The following is a 17,437-nucleotide window of genomic DNA, read 5'->3' as shown; positions in this document are numbered from 1 at the left end:
TACAATTCTTGTCCAGCTAGTCATGGCTGATTGGAGGTTGGCAACCTCCTTCCTAATTTAAGCTCACCCCCTCCCACATTTAAATGGTTATGGGCTCACTCCATAGCATCTTCCACTCAGGGGAACTTGCCTGCTTGCAGTTTGGCTGTGACATCTCTAATACAGAGTGCTTTTCCTGGTAATGTACAGGTTAATAAAAGCTTCAGTCAGACTTAGAACTTTGCAACTAATATTGACAGATTTACTATAAATCATTCTTCCTGTTATTACACAGGTTATTAAGAATTTATATTAGCGTTAGGGACCCCTGATATTAGGCACTGTACCGTGTATGAGTCTCACTGGATGTGCTAAAACTGAGCTTTGTCTGTGTTTCATGTTCTGTGTCTGGTTTTAAATGTAGCAGGGTCCCCTTACCCTGCCTCTAGGTCGGGGAACCGCTCCGGGGCAGGTGGTGGCCATTTTTAAAGCTATGGCGCATGCGCAGGACGCAATGAGTGCAGTGGCCATCTTGCAGGTGGCACCGGAGGGTACATTGCGCATGCACAGGACATGGCCAATGCGGTGGCCATCTTGTAGGTGATGCCACAAGGAGAATGCTCATGCGCGAGAGCCAGGAACCAGAAGAGAGGAGAATATCCTCCGCAGGACTAGAGCCTGCGAGTCAGTCGAGTGAGAGCGAGGACAAGATTAGGTAGTGTCCGGGGAGCAAGTGGCTTCCTGGACTAGGACCAGGCTGCAGGTTCAGAGGCACTTGTGTGAGACACTCCGGCTGGAGCTCACCTCACGTGGAGGACTGGACCCTTTATACGAGAGGGTATTATTGTCGGAGGCCCTGTTGTGTGGGACCTTCTTCAGTCCAGGTCTACAAGCTACACCTGGGTACTGGAGTACCCAGGCAGGTACCCAACGTGCACCAACATTCACAGGGGGTAGTGCTACGTCACACTGGGTGGAATTGCTGAGACGGACACCGGGGTTATTGGTGCCACAGCACCCTCAGTACGTTGGGGGGTACACACAGGGGTACTGTGGTATTGTGTATTGCATTGTTGTATTTTTGTGTGTGTTATTGTATGTACTGCATTATTTACTCAGTAAAGAAAGATATACATACCCGATTGTATTAGTGGTTTATTGGTTCCTATGAGGAATACATCCTGCCTACGCTGGGATCCTGAACGGTGGAGACACTGCACCGTGAGATATAGCACCTCATGATCCCCAGGAGCGGGGGCTTTGGCTTCCTGTAAGCCTCACAGGTTTATCAGCACACATAGTCGCTGCGGTTTCCCTTAAACAAGGGGAAATGGGGTTACATTTGGAGGCGCTACTGAGATTCAGACCTGGGTGCCCGATCTAAATTAAAGATGTCAGCTTAAAAAAGGGAACATGTCCCTACCCTCCCGCCAGGGGGTCCGCGAGTGGACCCTGCAATGCAGAGCACCTCCCACCCATGTGGTCGCCATCAGCCATGTTTCAATGTCACTGTCCTTACCTGATATGTGCGCAACATTGAATCAGATCCTGGGGTTTGCTAAAGCCCGCCTCTTAGATCTAAACTTGGGTGCAACTCTCCTGTGAAGTCCGATTTTAGTTAACTGCCGCCGTGATATACCGGAGGAAAATTCTCCACAATTTCTGCAGCTCCCTGGAGCCCCACCCGGCGAATGTCACTCATATACACCGAACTAACCCTCAAAATGAAAACACCTAGTGTCGTCTCTAGCATGGAGGAGTGTCAGGTGGTTACGGCTTTACCTTCTCCCGGGAGTCCTAGCCGGAGTGAGGCCTGCAGCCGAGGGTCTGGTCGGTGCCACCTTAGCTCGGATGGAGCTTAGGTACTCGCTGGAGCCCTACAGCAGCTGACAGGCTGAGCCAGCCGACACCGATGCAGCAATATCGTAAGTTGAAATCTTTTCTGGGGTATTGCCAACGCCCACAGGGGAAGAATCGATTGAGGGATGGAAGGACCATACCGTGCAAGTACTGGAAGAGTGGTCCTGTTCCGAGGCTATCAAGGGACAGCGAATAATGGAATGCCTAAAGCCCCCGGCTTCAACGATGGTAAGAATGCACCGGGACGAGAATGCGGACGTTACGGCCCGGATGCTAGTTGACTTCCTAACTCAGGCCTATGGTCTGGAGGATGATGAAAGTTAACTTTGGTCTAAGTTCTATGCCCTCCGACAGAAAGAAGGGGAGGAGCTGTCTGCATTCCTTTGCCGTATACAATTAGTATTGTGGCCATTACTCTCCTGCAAACTCATCCCAGTCTCTGAAGGGGATGAATTCCAGCGTAAATAGTTCCTGAGAGGATCGAGCCCCACCCATTATATAGCCAACCTGCTATGGTGTGCTCTCATGCAAGGGAGTCCTCCTACATTTACAGGGCTATTGAATCAGGTGAAAGTGCACGAGGCGCATGACAGCTACATACTCCCAAGAAGCCTAAGGATTCTCGCAAGGGAAAGATCGAAAGGGCTTCGGTTGAGATGGTGAATGGGTACCCAGGTTCACTAATAAAGGTTCAGCCCACTTGATTACCCTTGATCCATGTTTTGAGGTTCTAGAGTGTCAACTCTTGGACCTAGATGTCGGAAATGCATTGTTGTGACTGTGTACAAATTATGCGACATTAAAGATTTTTGTGTGTTTTGCCTTTCTCGGGGTGCTGGGACCAAGAGATTTCTAGGCTGTAAGTTTCAGGGTGGGTTTTCTAGAGAAAGTCTTTACAGAATGTGGCTATATATCGGGGTTCCAAAGGTACAGGATACCCCAAAAGATGTATCCGAGAATCAATTAAGATTCTCGGATATATCAAAGTACATTGCTCCGGGCAAACTCCAACCCTGAAAACGTTCTTGCGACTCACCGCCAGGATTCCTGCTGCAGCATGATCCAGACAAGGTAAATGGGGCATAAAGGGGTTAATGTATACCTGCAACATACAGGGTGTCCCTAGTATAAGGGGGGAAGCCCAGGTACATGCCCAGGTACCCTGAACCTAGTATAGGGGTTCAGGGGATGCTCCAGCTATATGATGAAGATGTGAGTGGTTTTTTTGTGTGTAAAAGTTTTTAAGTCATTTCTAGAGTGTGGCAGGGATGCGGCCAGTAAGTGTAGGCAGTGTACCCCCTTATTCCATCCCTGACACCAGAAAAGGGACTTACACCTTTTCATCACACAAGATACAGGTACCAGTATATTTTATTAAATAATTATGTTTAATATGTATAAGTACTGATAACCTGTCAATGAACTGTGGGATTTCCAAGTCCTGGGATCCGAGGGACCAGATGGCTACCAAGCTTGGTGCCTATGGGTCTGTGCGGAGTCCGGACTTGAAAGCCTCAGGGATGCCAAGGTGTTAGAACAGGAGGGGTACTGCAGTTATACTTGAGTACCTCTGTCCTGGGCTAACACAGGGCTATCCGGCCACCATTTGCCCAACCCCAGACTTCGGAGCCTGAACAGCGTGTGGCTCAGTATGCAAAGAGGCAGAGGTGCCAGGTTGGTGCATGCCCCTTAGCAGAATGAGAAAAGGTTCCCACCCGGCTTTAGAATACGGCAAATCGGTGATTGGCTGGCAGGAGAATTCCCACGCATTGATAGGCTGTTGAGGTTTGTGAATGGGACACTGAAACCCATAAGGAGCCTTGCAGCCAATCAGGACGGCAGATTCCAAGTGCCAAACCATCAGTGGCAAATTCAAAGATGCTGTGTGAAGAATAGACGCAAGGCGGCTTCAGAGATTTAGATTCATAAAAGTTTTTAAGTCCTGCTTTTTGAGAACATAGCCGTTGCGTCTGGCATTGCATGTCGAAATCAGTTACATGACTTTCGTGAGTACCTATCGGTCATTGGAAAGGGCTCCTACAGAGGTCATTTTTGTGAATTTCGTTAAGAGGATAGATTTATTCGTTAGCCCCATTCCCAGTAAATGTGTTAACCCTGTAAATTGTGTTACATTGTGTGTATGTGTTGCAGGGTACATGCAACCACACGTGGGTTTTCTTGAGAAGGCTTATTTATTTGAGCCTTAAAAATATGGCACACAAAAACAAAACAGCTTCTTTTCAGCATGTAGAACAAAACAGAAAATAAGTCCTGAGCAGAGCTTGCCCTTTCCCAACAAGGGCTGTTCAATGTCCAGAACAACAGTATTGCAAAAACAGTATAGGCAAGACAGACCTTATAGCAGTAATCCTCCCTCAGCCTTTCAGTATCTCTCACTGGATCAGTTTCACGCCTGTATGCCCGCAGACCTGGCAAGACCCCAATACTGAGGTGGGAACGGTATTACCACACACCCACAGCAGTGGGGGCAAGCCCGGAGTGTGGTATAGCGTTGCTGGGCCTGTAGAGAAAGTAGTTAGGATACTTGCAACGACCTTGATGGTAAACGTAAGAATGGTCATGTTCTTGCGCCAAAGTCCAGGGGATCCAGAGAGTAGAATAGTCAAAGTTCGTAAGCCAAGTCCAAGGGTTCCAGAGGTCAGCAAGGTAGAGTTCGTAGCAAGGTTCAAGGGGTACAGACAGCAGGATGGTCCAGGACGAGCAGGGGTCAAAGCCAGGGAAATCCAAGGATACACAGGAGCAGGTACAGGCTGGAACACAAGGAGAGCAAAGCATACAGTAGGACTGCACACACACAGGGGAAACAGGAACCATGCAGAGCGATGATAGAGAGGGCATACAGGGATTATAAAGGAGGGAACACCAATGGGAGAGAGAGGAGGAGCAGAGAGGGAAGTGGGAGACGATAGGGATAGATCAGGAGGAGAGTGTAATGCCGCCACCCACGGCACCTGCCTCGGCTCTTACCTCTGCCATCGGGGCGCGCGGCGTCCGGTCCCGTGGCCTCTCCTCTCTCCTTGCAGGTCCTACTGCATATGCGCGCCGCCAGGGCAGACCCTCACGCGCGTCTCCCTCCCAGCAGACTCACTCCGCCCCTTCCGTCGCGCGTCGCGTGCAAGCGCCACTATGTCCATCTCCACTGCCGCCAATGTACTTGTTCCTCCCACACCTGTCCTGCATCCTGCCTCAGCCTATCAGCGCTCTACCTTCATCTGACATCACCGTTGGTGGTTCTCATTGGCTCCTATCAGTATATAGTGCTACCAGCCCTGAGCTGAATGCTGAGCATAGTCAGTCTCTGGTTGTGCTTGCTACAAGCTACTTCGCAGTCTGCTCTTGTCTTCCGTTACAGACCCTTGCTCGAATCTGGACTCCCAACCTCTGGCATCCTCGAACCCCGGCTCGCCCTACGGAATTCTTCCTTCTCCTCTCCTCGACTTTGGCTTTGGACTCTGGCAAGTACCTCTACGATTCTACACTCTCCTGCCCCGAACCAGGCTATCCACACTACTCTGCTTACCGGACCCGCTCACGCTGCTGTAGGGCGGTGGTTTTCCTGTATCACCACCTCGGCCTCGCGGTCCAGTCCGGTTTGTGGTGAGCACTCCTATAGTCCTGTGACATTATGCTCAGCCCAACAGACCTGGACTCCGCCGAGGTGGGTCGACGCTTAAGCGAAGACGATGGCCTGTTCAAGGAAGTAGAGACTTGCCTCTCTCAAAATAACCAGCGTATGGAACTGCTCCAAAACTCTTGGGTACCATTTCAGAGCAACTCAAATCCCTTCTGTCCTCTCCCGAGACTGCTGCCGCTCCTCCTGCTCCTATCTTCTCCCCGCCGGTACCTCCAACTCACCCTCCTGAACCTCACCTACCTACTCCCAATCCCTATGCGGGAGAGCCTTCAGCATGTCGTGGCTTCCTGGGGCAGTGTTCCATCCAATTTGAGCTTCTACCCTCTCATTTTCCTACTCCCCGTTCCAAGGTCGCGTACATTATCTCGCTGTTGATCGATGATGCCTTGGCCTGGGCTACACCCATATGGGAGCAACGGCCGGATCTGACTTCCAACCTGGACCAATTCTGTGTTGAAATCCGGAGGGTGTTCGATACACCAGGTAGGAGGGTAACAGCCGCATCTTCTCTCCTCATTGTAATGCAGGGAAATTGCTCTGTGGCTCGCTACGCACTTGAATTTCGCACTATTGCGGCAGAAACAAGGTGGAATGACGAGGCACTCGCCGCAGTGTTCTGGCAGGGCTTAAATGACTCCCTCAAAGACGAACTGGCAGCCCTGGAGCGTCCTACATCATTGGAGGAACTCATCGCGCTGTGTATCCGTATGGACCAGCGGCTCCAGGAGCAAAGAGCAGAGAAAGGGAAGCGTCAAAAAGGTACCCAACACACTTCTTTCTCACATACAGCTCCAGGGGAGTCCGTCGCCGTATCTTCCGAAGAACCCATGCAGCTGGGTGGGACTCGTCTTTCATTGACAGACTACGCCGGCGTCGGGCGGGCCTCTGCCTTTACTGCGGAAATAGTGGACACCTGGTGAGTACCTGTCCTTCCAAGTTGGGAAACGCCAGCCCCCAGTGAGTACTGGGAGAACTACACTGGGCATGGTAACCTCTCCTTCCTCTCCCAAACTACCATCCAAGATACTCCTTCGTATAACCCTATCAGATGCTTTGGGGACATCACCACGAAGGCCTTCCTAGACTCCGGTTCTGGTGGGAACTTTGACGATCAGGCCTTTGCGGAGAAGAATCAAATTCCTCTGGTAGCCAAGGATTGGCCCGTGGGCCTTGAAGCCATTGACGGTAGGCCTTTGCAGCCCACATTCATTTCACAGCAGACCATTCCCCTCCGTCTTAAGATGACTGGTCACCATTCCGAACATATTCAGTTGGATGCCATCCACACGCCGGCTGTAGACGTGATATTGGGTCTTCCCTGGCTCCAGCACCATAACCCCCAGATCGACTGGCTCCAGTCACAACCCATCACCTGGAGAGATCGGTGTGAAGACATTTGTCTTTGTCAGGGTCGCCTAGACCTCCTGCCTAGCCATAGCTTCTTTGTCCACTGGGTGTGCTGCTGCCTTCTGTTTCCTCTGGGTTCCTCTGTCTGCCTGTCTGTCTTCTTGTTGCTCCTGTCTCTGTCCTTTATAGCTCTGATTCCTGTCTGTCCTGACTCCTACAGTATGCACATGCCTCTGTCTTTGATTCCTGATCTGTTCCTGTACCTGTATTTGAGTCTGTTCACAATAAAAGCCCTTGCAAGTAATCTGGCTTGTCCCTGTTTGTTCCTGCTCCCCGGTCTCAGTCCCTGCTCCCTGTTCTCAGTCCCTGTACTGACCCGGTTGTCCTGTTCCAGTCTCCTCGTTGCCGACCTCTGCTTGTTACCTGACTTCGCTACCTGCCGCCTGCCTCGGACCCCTGCTTGTTACCTCACTTCTCTACCTGCCGCCTGCCTCGGACCCCTGCTTGTTACCTGACTTCGCTACCTGCCGCCTGCCTCGGACCCCTGCTTGTTACCTGACTTCGCTACCTGCCGCCTGCCTCGGACCCCTGCTTGTGACCCCTACTACGCTCGTGCTGTTCCGGCCACCGAGATCCTACCTGCCACAGGAGTCTCCCGTGACAGTCTGGATTCACCTAAGGCCCTAGTAGGTGCCACACATCCGGAATCCAAGAATCCCCTCCTTCCGGACGCCTACTGGGAGTTCAAAGATGTCTTCGACAAAATTCAGGCGGAGGAATTACCACCCCATCGCGCCTACGATTGCCCGATCGACCTTCTTCCTTGTGCGATTCCCCCCAGAGGTTGTACTTACCCGCTTTCCCCCCCTCCCCCGAGACCAAGGCGATGAAACTTTACATACAGGAGAACCTCCAGAGAGGCTTCATTCGTAAGTCTTCCTCTCCGGCAGGAGCTGGCTTCTTTTTTGTAAAGAAAAAGGATGGCACACTTCGCCCTTGCATCGATTATCGTGGCCTCAACAAGGTGACTGTCAAGAATCGGTACCCACTTCCCTTGATTGCCGAACTTTTCGACAGGTTACAAGGCGCCACTATCTTCTCCAAGCTGGATCTCTAGGGAGCCTAAAATCTGGTTCGGATTCGTAAGGGAGATGAGTGGAAGACGGCCTTCAACACGCGTGATGGGCACTATGAGTACCTCGTGATGCCCTTCGGCCTCTGTAACGCGCCAGCCGTTTTCCAGGATTTCGTTAACGACGTCTTCAGAGATCTTCTGGATCAACACGTGGTGGTCTACCTAGACGACATCCTTATATTCTCCCAGAATCCCCTGGAACATACTCGGCACGTCAAACAAGTTCTTCTGAGGTTGCGTGAGAACCGTCTATTCGCCAAACTTGAAAAATGCCAGTTCCACCAGTCATCCACGACATTTTTGGGTTACATAATCTCGGACACTGGACTCGCGATGGACCCTACCAAGGTGGAGGCTGTCTTGAATTGGCCCCGACCCCTCTCTCTGAAAGCGGTAGAGAGGTTCTTAGGTTTGCCAATTATTACCGCAGGTTCATAAAGAACTTTTACACATTGGTCGCACCCAATACAGCCCTCATTCAGAAGAGCGCCAATCCCGCACTGTGGTCCCCCGAGGCCATCATGGCTTTTCAGGTTCTCAAGGAAGCCTTTGTCACAGCACCTATCTTGGTGCATCCTGATCCAGCACAACCCTTCACTCTCGAGGTGGATGCTTCAGACATAGGGGCAGGGGCGATCTTATCCCAAAGGAAGAACCCACAGGCCAGATTGCATCCCTGTGCATTCTTTTCTAAAAAAATTCTCCGCAGCAGAACGGAATTATGACGTGGGTAACCGCGAGCTCCTCGCGATCAAGATGGCCTTGGAGGAGTGGCATCACCTGCTGGAGGGCGCTGAGTACCCCGTCACCATCCTTACGGACCATAAAAACCTCTTATATATTGAGACTGCCCGCCGTCTGAGTGCCCGGCAGGCACGTTGGTCCCTCTTCTTCACCCGGTTCAACTTCATTATTTCATACCTTCCTGGTTCCAAAAATATTAAAGCTGACGCACTGTCTCGTCAATTCTCTGTAGAAGATAAAACCGAAGACCCTCAAGAGACTATCCTTCCTTCTAAATGTGTCCTGTCTGCCAATACCTTTGACGCACTGTCGGAGACCACCAAGGTTCTCAGGGTCTCAGGGTGCCAGTTGGACGACTCTTCACACTCCCTACCTTCCGCCAGAAGGTAATGCAATGGGGACACGCCGCCAAAACCCAGGGATCAAAAGGTCTATCGACCTCTTGCAACGAACCTTTTGGTGGCCAGGCATGCGCAAGGACATTCAACATTTCGTCTCTGCATGTTCCACCTGCGCACAAAACAAGATACCATGGAATAAACCTCCAGGACTCCTGCAACCCCTTCCCATTCCCGATCGACCTTGGGAAAATCTCTCGATGGACTTTATTGTCGACCTCTCCAAATCTAAGGGTATGAACACTCTACTAGTAGTGGTCGACCGCTTTTCTAAACAAGCGCACTTTATCCCACTCAAAGGCCTACCCAGCGCCCCTAAACTTGCCGAGGTATTTGTGAGGGAAGTCTTCAGGCTCCATGGGTCACCCCAAACCATAGTCTCTGATCGTGGGTCGCAATTTGTTTCGAGATTCTGGAGGGCCTTCTGTAAGAAACTTAACGTGGTGCTTCACTTCTCCTCTGGATACCACCCACAGACCAATGGTCAAACTGAACGAACCAATCAGTCGCTGGAGCAGTTCCTTCGTTGTTTTATATCTGACTCTCAGGACAATTGGCTCGACCTACTCCCCTGGGCAGAATTTGCTCATAATAACCTCTGTCCACACTACAGTCTCCATTCTTTTCTAATTTTGGCTTTCATCCCTCCGCCCTTCCTCAGTCTGGACCTAGTACTGGACTTCCGGCCGCAGAAGAGAGGATTCGGGATCTTCAAGCTTCCTGGTCTAGGATTCAGGATAATCTCAAACGGGCCACGGCTATGCAGAAGAGGCAGGCTGATCGCCATCGTCTGAAACCACCCAATTATGCCCCGGGTCAGAAGGTATGGCTATCCACAAAGAACATACGGTTAAAAGTCACATCCCCAAATCTGGCACCCCGATTTATCGGCCCATTCTCTATATTGGAGAGGATCAATCCGGTTACCTACCGACTGAAACTACCTGTAACTATGAAGATTCCCTCTACCTTTCATTGTTCTCTACTAAAACCATTTATACCCAATTCTCAGATCCGACACAGCGCACCTCTCCCCAGACTGGTCAATGGACAAGAAGAGTTTGAGGTACAGTCCATCCTGGATTCTCGTATCTCAAGAGGAGGTCTCCAGTACTTGGTGCATTGGAGGGATTTTGGACCCGAAGAGAGGGCATGGATTCCGCAAGTCCAGGTACACACTCCCAGGCTGGTCCGGGCATTTCATCTCAAATTTTCGCTTAAACCTGGTATGGATCGTCCGGAGTCCGACCCTGAAGAGGGGGTACTGTAATGCCGCCAGCCACGGCGCCCGCCTCGGCTCTTACCTCTGCCATCGGGGCACGTGGCGTCCGGTCCCATGGCCTCTCCTCTCTCCCTGCAGGTCCTGCTGCACATGCGCACCGCTAGGGCAGACCCTCGCGCGCGTCTACAGTTCCGGCTTTCCCTCCCGGCAGACTCAGTCCGCCCCTTCCTTCGCGCGTACCACTATGTCCATCTCCACTGCCGCCAATGTACTTGTTCCTCCCACACCTGTCCTCAGCCTATCAGCGCTCTACCTTCATCTGACATCACCGCTGGGGGTTCTCATTGGTTCCTATCAGTATATAGTGCTACCAGCCCAGAGCTGATTGCTGAGCATAGTCAGTCTCTGGTTGTGCTTGCTACAAGCTACTTCGCAGTCTGCTCTTGTCTTCCGTTACAGACCCTTGCTCGAATCTGGACTCCTGACCTCTGGCACCCTCGAACGCCGGCTCACCCTACGGACTTCTACCTTCTCCTCTCCTCGACTTTGGCTTTGGACTCCGACTACTCTTGATCTCTCCGACCCCGAATCTGGCAAGTACCTCTACGATTCTACACTCTCCTGCCCCGAACCAGGCTATCCACACTACTCTGCTTACCGGACCCGCTTACGCGGCTGTAGGGCAGTGGTTTTCCTGTATCCCCACCTCTGCCTCGCGGTCCAGTCTGGTTTGTGGTGAGCACTCCTATAGTCCCGTGACACACAAACGAGGAGACAGAGGGGTTGGACAGAGAGATGGCTTGCAAGGCATGGGAGGAGGAGTCCAGAGATTGTCAGGCCTTAGAAGAGGAGAGTGTGCGCGCGCCCTCTGTAACCTGAAAGTGCGCGTGCACAGGCTGCGTCACGAGATGAGCGGAAACAGCGGGATGGAGGAGACCGCCACCGGAGGTGAGGGAATGACAGTAGGCAGTAAGGAGGTCTGAGAGCGGGGAGCGTTGCCACAGGGGCTTGGGGACCTCGCGGGTGCGTGAGACTTGCAGGGCATGCGTTGGGGTAAAGGTACAGCATCAGAGGTAGCCGGAGCGGGACAGGAGTGGGTAAGCGCAGGGGAGTTGGCAAGGGAAGGGACAGAGGGAGTGAAAGAAGGGGAAGGAATCCCCTGAACCGTCACAGTATCCCCCCCTTGAGGATCGATCTCCGAGCGACCCATCCAAGGTTTTTGCGGAAATTTTTGGTGGAATTGTTGGAGAAGACTGGGAGCATGAATATGATGTGCTGGCACCCACAAACGTTCCTCCGGACCATAGCCCTTCCAGTGGACAAGGAACTGGAGTTTGTTTTTTGACCAGTGGGAATCAATGAGAGATTGAACCTCGTACTCCTGTTGTCCTAAGGTGGAGACTGGGTTAGGTTTCCGAGAAGGGTCAGGAAAATGAGAACTTTGTATAAAGGGTTTAAGGAGGGAAGCGTGAAAGACGGAAGGAATCCTCATGGTGGGGGGTAGGTCTAGCCGAAACGCGACAGGGTTAATCTTCTCTAAGATCTTGAATGGCCCCAGGAATCTTGGAGAAAGTTTAGGGGATGGTGTCTTGAGCCTGATATTCCTTGATGATAACCACACCCTGTCACCGGGTTTGAAAGAAGGCCCAGGTTGAAGGTGACGATCCGCCTTGGTCTTTTGTTTGGCAACCGCAGATTGAAGGGATTTGAGGATCTTTTTCCAGGATTCCTGTAGAGTAGCAACATGAGAGTCGGCCGCGGGAACGCCCGAAGGGGAAGAAGAGAGAGGAGGGCTACAGGGATGGAGGCCGAGATTCACAAAAAAGAGGAGAGAAAAAAGGGAGACTCCTGGGTAGACTCGTTTTTGAGAGAATTGATCGCAAATTAGGCCCATGGCAAAAGATCCACCTAGTTGTCCTGTGAGTCAGATACGAAGCATCTAAGATATTGTTCTAGGGTTTGATTCATCCTTTCGGTTTGGCCATTGGTTTGAGGAGAACAAGAGAGAGATTCCAAGTCTCTGGGAAAATGCCCGCCAGAATTTAGAGATGAACTGAGATCCACGGTCCGAGACAATAGAAATGGGAACGCCATGTAGTCTGAAAATTTCTTTGGAAAACACATCAGCCAGAGTAGGGAGACCCTTGAGGGGAATAAAGTGTGACTGTTTCGAGAATCTGTCTACTACGACTAGAATGGTATTCATTCCTTTGGAATTGGGCAATTCGACAATGAAATCCATTGATATATGTTTCCAGGGTTGTTCCGGAATGGGGAGCGGTAAGAGAAGTCCAGATGGTTTGTGATGGATCGTTTTACTCTGGGCACATACAGGACAGGCACTCGTAAAGTCAAAAATATCTTTGTTCATCTTTGGCCACCAATATGTCCGTTTAATGAGATCTGCTGTCCTTTTGAAGCCTGGATGACCGGCTGCTCTCGAAGAGTGACCCCACAGTAAAATTTTATGGTGAAAGCGTGGAGCTGCGTATAAGCGTCCTTCTGGTACCCTGAACCTGCTGGGAATGTGAGCTTGAGCTTTGTTGATTTCGTCCAACACATCGAAGTTGTTAGCGGAAATTATACATTTGGCAGGGGTGATAGGTTCCAGGGTTTCATTAGCTTCGGTTTCTGTGGCGAACTGACGAGACAGGGCGTCGGCTTTGACATTTTTGGTACCCGGAATGTATGAAATAGTATAGTTAAAGTGGGAAAAGAAGAGAGACCACGAGCTTGGCGGGATCCCAGATGTCGGGCCCCTCGATATACAGCAAATTCTTGTGGTCAGTGAGGATAGCAACTGGTTCCTTGGAACCTTCCACAAGGTGCCTCCATTCTTGGAGAGCCAGTTTTATGGCTAAAAGTTCACGATTACCAACATCATAATTCCTTTCGGCAGATAAAAATTTAAGCGAAAAAAACCCACAGGTGTGGACTTTTTCTTGGGGAGAAGCCCTCTGGGAAAGAACTGCACCAGCTCCTACATCTGAGGCGTTCAAAGTGAAGGGGAGGGAGGTGTCCGGATGGCGTAGGATGGGTGCGGAAACGAAAGCTTTTTTGAGCACCTCAAAGGCGAGAATAGCCTCTGGGGACCAGGAAATAATATCGGCACCCTTCTTGGTCAATGCGGTGATGAGAAGAGCAATAGAAGAATTTTTTTTGATGAATTTCCTGTAATAGTTGGCAAAGCCGAGAAAACGTTGCACAGCCTTGAGTGAACTAGGCAGCGGCCAATCGAGAACGGCTTTTAGTTTTTCTGGATCCATGGAGAAGCCTTGGCTGGATATGATGTAGCCTAAGAAGGCAGTAGAGGTCTGGTGGAACAAATATTTCTCCATCTTGGCATATAGGCGGTTAGAACGGAGCCTAGAAAGCACTAGTTTATTATGTTGAATGTGTTCCTCCAGGTCTTCAGAGAAGATAAGAATGTCATCCAGATAGACTATGACGAATGTTCCCAACACATCACAGAAGATGTCATTCATGAACTCTTGAAAGACGGCGGGAGCGTTGCATAACCCAAAGGGCATAACAAGGTACTCATAGTGTCCTGAACGTGTATTAAATGCTGTTTTCCACTCGTCCCCCTCCCTTATGCGAATGAGATTATAGGCACCCCTTAAGTCGAACTTTGAGAAGACGGAGGCCTCCTGAAGACGATCGAACAGTTCAGAGATAAGCGGAAGGGAATACCGATTCTTTACCGTGATCTTATTGAGTCCGCGAAAGTCAATGCACGGCCTAAGTGATCAATACTTCTTCTTCACAAAGAAGAAGCCAGCCCCGGTAGGGGAGGTAGAGTTGCGGATGAATCCTTTCTCCAAATTTTCATGAATGTAGGACGTCATGACCTCGGTCTCCGGAACGGAGAGGGGGTAAGACTTAGATTTAGGCAAGATGGTCCCAGGCATCAGGTCGATAGGACAATCGTACGGGCGATGTGGAGGCAGGACCTCTGCTTGTACCTTGTTGAACACATCCAAGTAATCATGATACACGGTAGGCAGGATCGATAGATTAGAAGGCACGGAATCAACGCCGGCATGCACCGCAACAGGAGACACCGCAGGAACAGAATCTGCAGATGAAGGCCACTGGAGAGGCAGAGTACCGGTCCAATCAATGCGCGGATTGTGGAGTTGAAGCCAAGGCAATCCTAAAATAATTTGGACAGTAGGAGATTGAAAATATCGAAGATTATTACCTCCTTATGACCGTCGGCCAAGGTCTGTGTGAGAGGGATAGACTCCCAAATGATGAACGCAGGCTGGAGTGGTCAGCCGTCGATGGCCTCGAGACCAATGGGAGTTTTCCTTCTGACCATAGGAATTTGATTCTCCGAAGCGAACCTCTGATCCAGGAAGTTACCACCAGATCCAGAATCGATTAAAGCTTTTACCTGCACGAAGAGGTTAGGACCCTCCAAAGTGGCAGGAAGCAAAAACTTCTTTGGGAGAGTTTCAGGGAGAGAGGGGCAAGGAGAGACAGTACCCAGTAGAAGACCCTCTACCTTTACTGGGTGTGCCCGTTTCCCGACTTTAGGGGACAATTCTGGAGACGATGTTCCGGTGACGCACAGTAGAAGCAGAGTCTATTCAGCCGATGTCGCGCTCTCTCCGTGGCCCAAAGTTGCTGACTGCCGACCTGCATCGGCTCCGGAGCCTCCGGTGCCAAGAGGGGTGTTGTAGGCGACCTGTGAGAGATAACAGTGGAAGAGAGAGAGCGAGAACAATGTCTCTCGTGCCGTCGCTCCTGAGTACACTGATCCATGCGTACGCTCAGGGTAATCAACTCCTCCAGGGATGAAGGCCGGTGTCACGGGAGACTCCTGTGGCGGGTAGGATCTCGGTGGCCGGAACAGCAGGAAGCGAAGTAGGGGTCACAAGCAGGGGTCCGAGGCAGGCGGCAGGTAGCGAAGTCAGGTAACAAGCAGGGGTCCGAGGCAGGCGGCAGGTAGCGAAGTCAGGTAACAAGCAGGGGTCCGAGGCAGGCGGCAGGTAGCGAAGTCAGGTAACAAGCAGAGGTCGGCAACGAGGAGACTGGAACAGGACAGGCGGGGCAGGACAGGGACTGAGACCGGGGAGCAGGAACAAACAGGGACAAGCCAGATTACTTGCAAGGGCTTTTACTGTGAACAGACTCAAATACAGGTACAGAAAACAGATCAGGATCAGAGGCATGTGCAATACTGAAGGAGTCTGACTTCAAGCAAAGGCAAAAGCAACAGACAGGAAGCAGAGCTATAAAGGACAGAGACAGGAGCAACAAGAAGACAGACAGGCAGACAGAGGAACCCAGAGGAAACAGAAGGCAGCAGCACACCCAGTGGACAAAGAAGCTATGGCTAGGCAGGAGGTCTAGGTGACCCTGACAGCCGGGCATGAGTAGCAAGATCGTCTTTCAAGGTATCTGAAAGTCCAAGCCAGTACTCGGCGGTGAATGCCTCATCATTCCATTGGGTTTCAGCAGCCAGCGTACGGAACTCAATTGCGTACTTGGCAGCAGATCTTCGGGCCTGAGAAATATGAAAAAGAGAGAATGTGGCTGTCTTGCGCCTCGCAGGAGTATCGAACACTTGTTGAAACTCGTGTCTGAACAGAGGGTAATCTTGAGTTACTTCGCTTCTGCGCTCCCATAGGGGGGAAGCCCAGATGAGGGCATCTCCGATGAGCAAGGCATAGATGTACGCCACTTTAGAACGACCAGTGGGAAACAGGGAGGGGGACATCTTGAATTGCACCTCTCATTGGTTTAAGAAACCGCGGCAGGCGAGAGGGTCCCCATAGCGATTAGGTAAAGGAATACGGGGCCCAGGGCCGGCATAGGTTGTGGCTACTGATGGTGCTGGAGCCACAGGACTCTCCTGAGGGGAGAATTTGGCCAATTGCTGGGAGACAGTAGACAACTGATTGCTCACAAATTGTAAGGCCTCTATAGAAATACCTGTACCCACCTCAGGGGGGTCTGCGTTTGTTGGGCTCTGCATAATGTCACGTCTGTATGCTGCAGACCTGGCAAGACCCCAATACTGAGGTGGGAACGGTATTACCACACACCCACAGCAGTGGGGGCAAGCCCGGAGTGTGGTATGGCGTTGCTGGGCCTGTAGAGAAAGTAGTTAGGATACTTGCAACGTCCTTGATGGTAAACGTGAGAATGGTCGTGTTCGTGCGCCAAAGTCCAGGGAATCCAGAGAGTAGAATAGTCAAAGTTCGTAAGCCAAGTCCAAGGGTTCCAGAGGTCAGCAAGGTAGAGTTCGTAGCAAGGTTCAAGGGGTACAGAGAGCAGGATGGTCCAGGATGAGCACGGGTCAAAGCCAGGGAAATCCAAGGAGCAGGTACAGGCTGGAAAACAAGGAGAGGAAAGCATAGGACTGCACACACACAGGGGAAACAGGAACTATGCAGAGCGATGATAGAGAGGGCAGACAGGGATTATAAAGGAGGGAACACCAATGGGAGAAAGAGGAGGAGCAGAGAGGGAAGTGGGAGATGATATTGATAGGCCAGGAGGAGAGAAGGAGGAGACAGAGGGGTTGGACAGAAAGATGGCTTGCAAGGCATGGGAGGAGGAGTCCAGAGATTGGCAGGCCTTGGAAGAGGAGCGTGTGCGTGCGCCCTCTGTAACCTGAGAGGGCGCACGCACAGGCTGCGTCATGAGACACACGGAGCGCCGTACCGCGGGCACACCAGCGGAGGGAAACAGAGGTTTGGAGGAGACCGCCACCGGAGGTGAGGGAATGACAGTGGGCAGTAAGGAGGTCTGAGAGCGGGGACCGTTGCCGCAGGGACTCGGGGACCGCGTGGGTGCGCGAGACTTGCGGGGCATGCGTTGGGGTAAAGGGACAGCATCAGAGGGAGCGGGACAGGAGTGGGTAAGCGCAGGGGAGTTGGCAAGGGAAGGGACAGAGGGAGTGAAAGAAGGGGAAGGAATCCCCTGAACCGTCACAATCAGACAGGCTGCATGTGTGTGCAGTCTGGGTTTTTTAAAGCTCCATTATGAGGCAGCTGGGACCAGACTAATTGACCAGAGCTTCCCAGCTGACCTAAACAGGTCTGACAGGCATAGGGCAGGTGATGTTTCTTCACCCTGTCACA

Source organism: Ascaphus truei, chromosome 4, assembly GCF_040206685.1.
Source record: "Ascaphus truei isolate aAscTru1 chromosome 4, aAscTru1.hap1, whole genome shotgun sequence".
Taxonomy (NCBI): domain Eukaryota; kingdom Metazoa; phylum Chordata; class Amphibia; order Anura; family Ascaphidae; genus Ascaphus; species Ascaphus truei.
Note: the sequence above shows the minus strand (reverse complement) of the source record.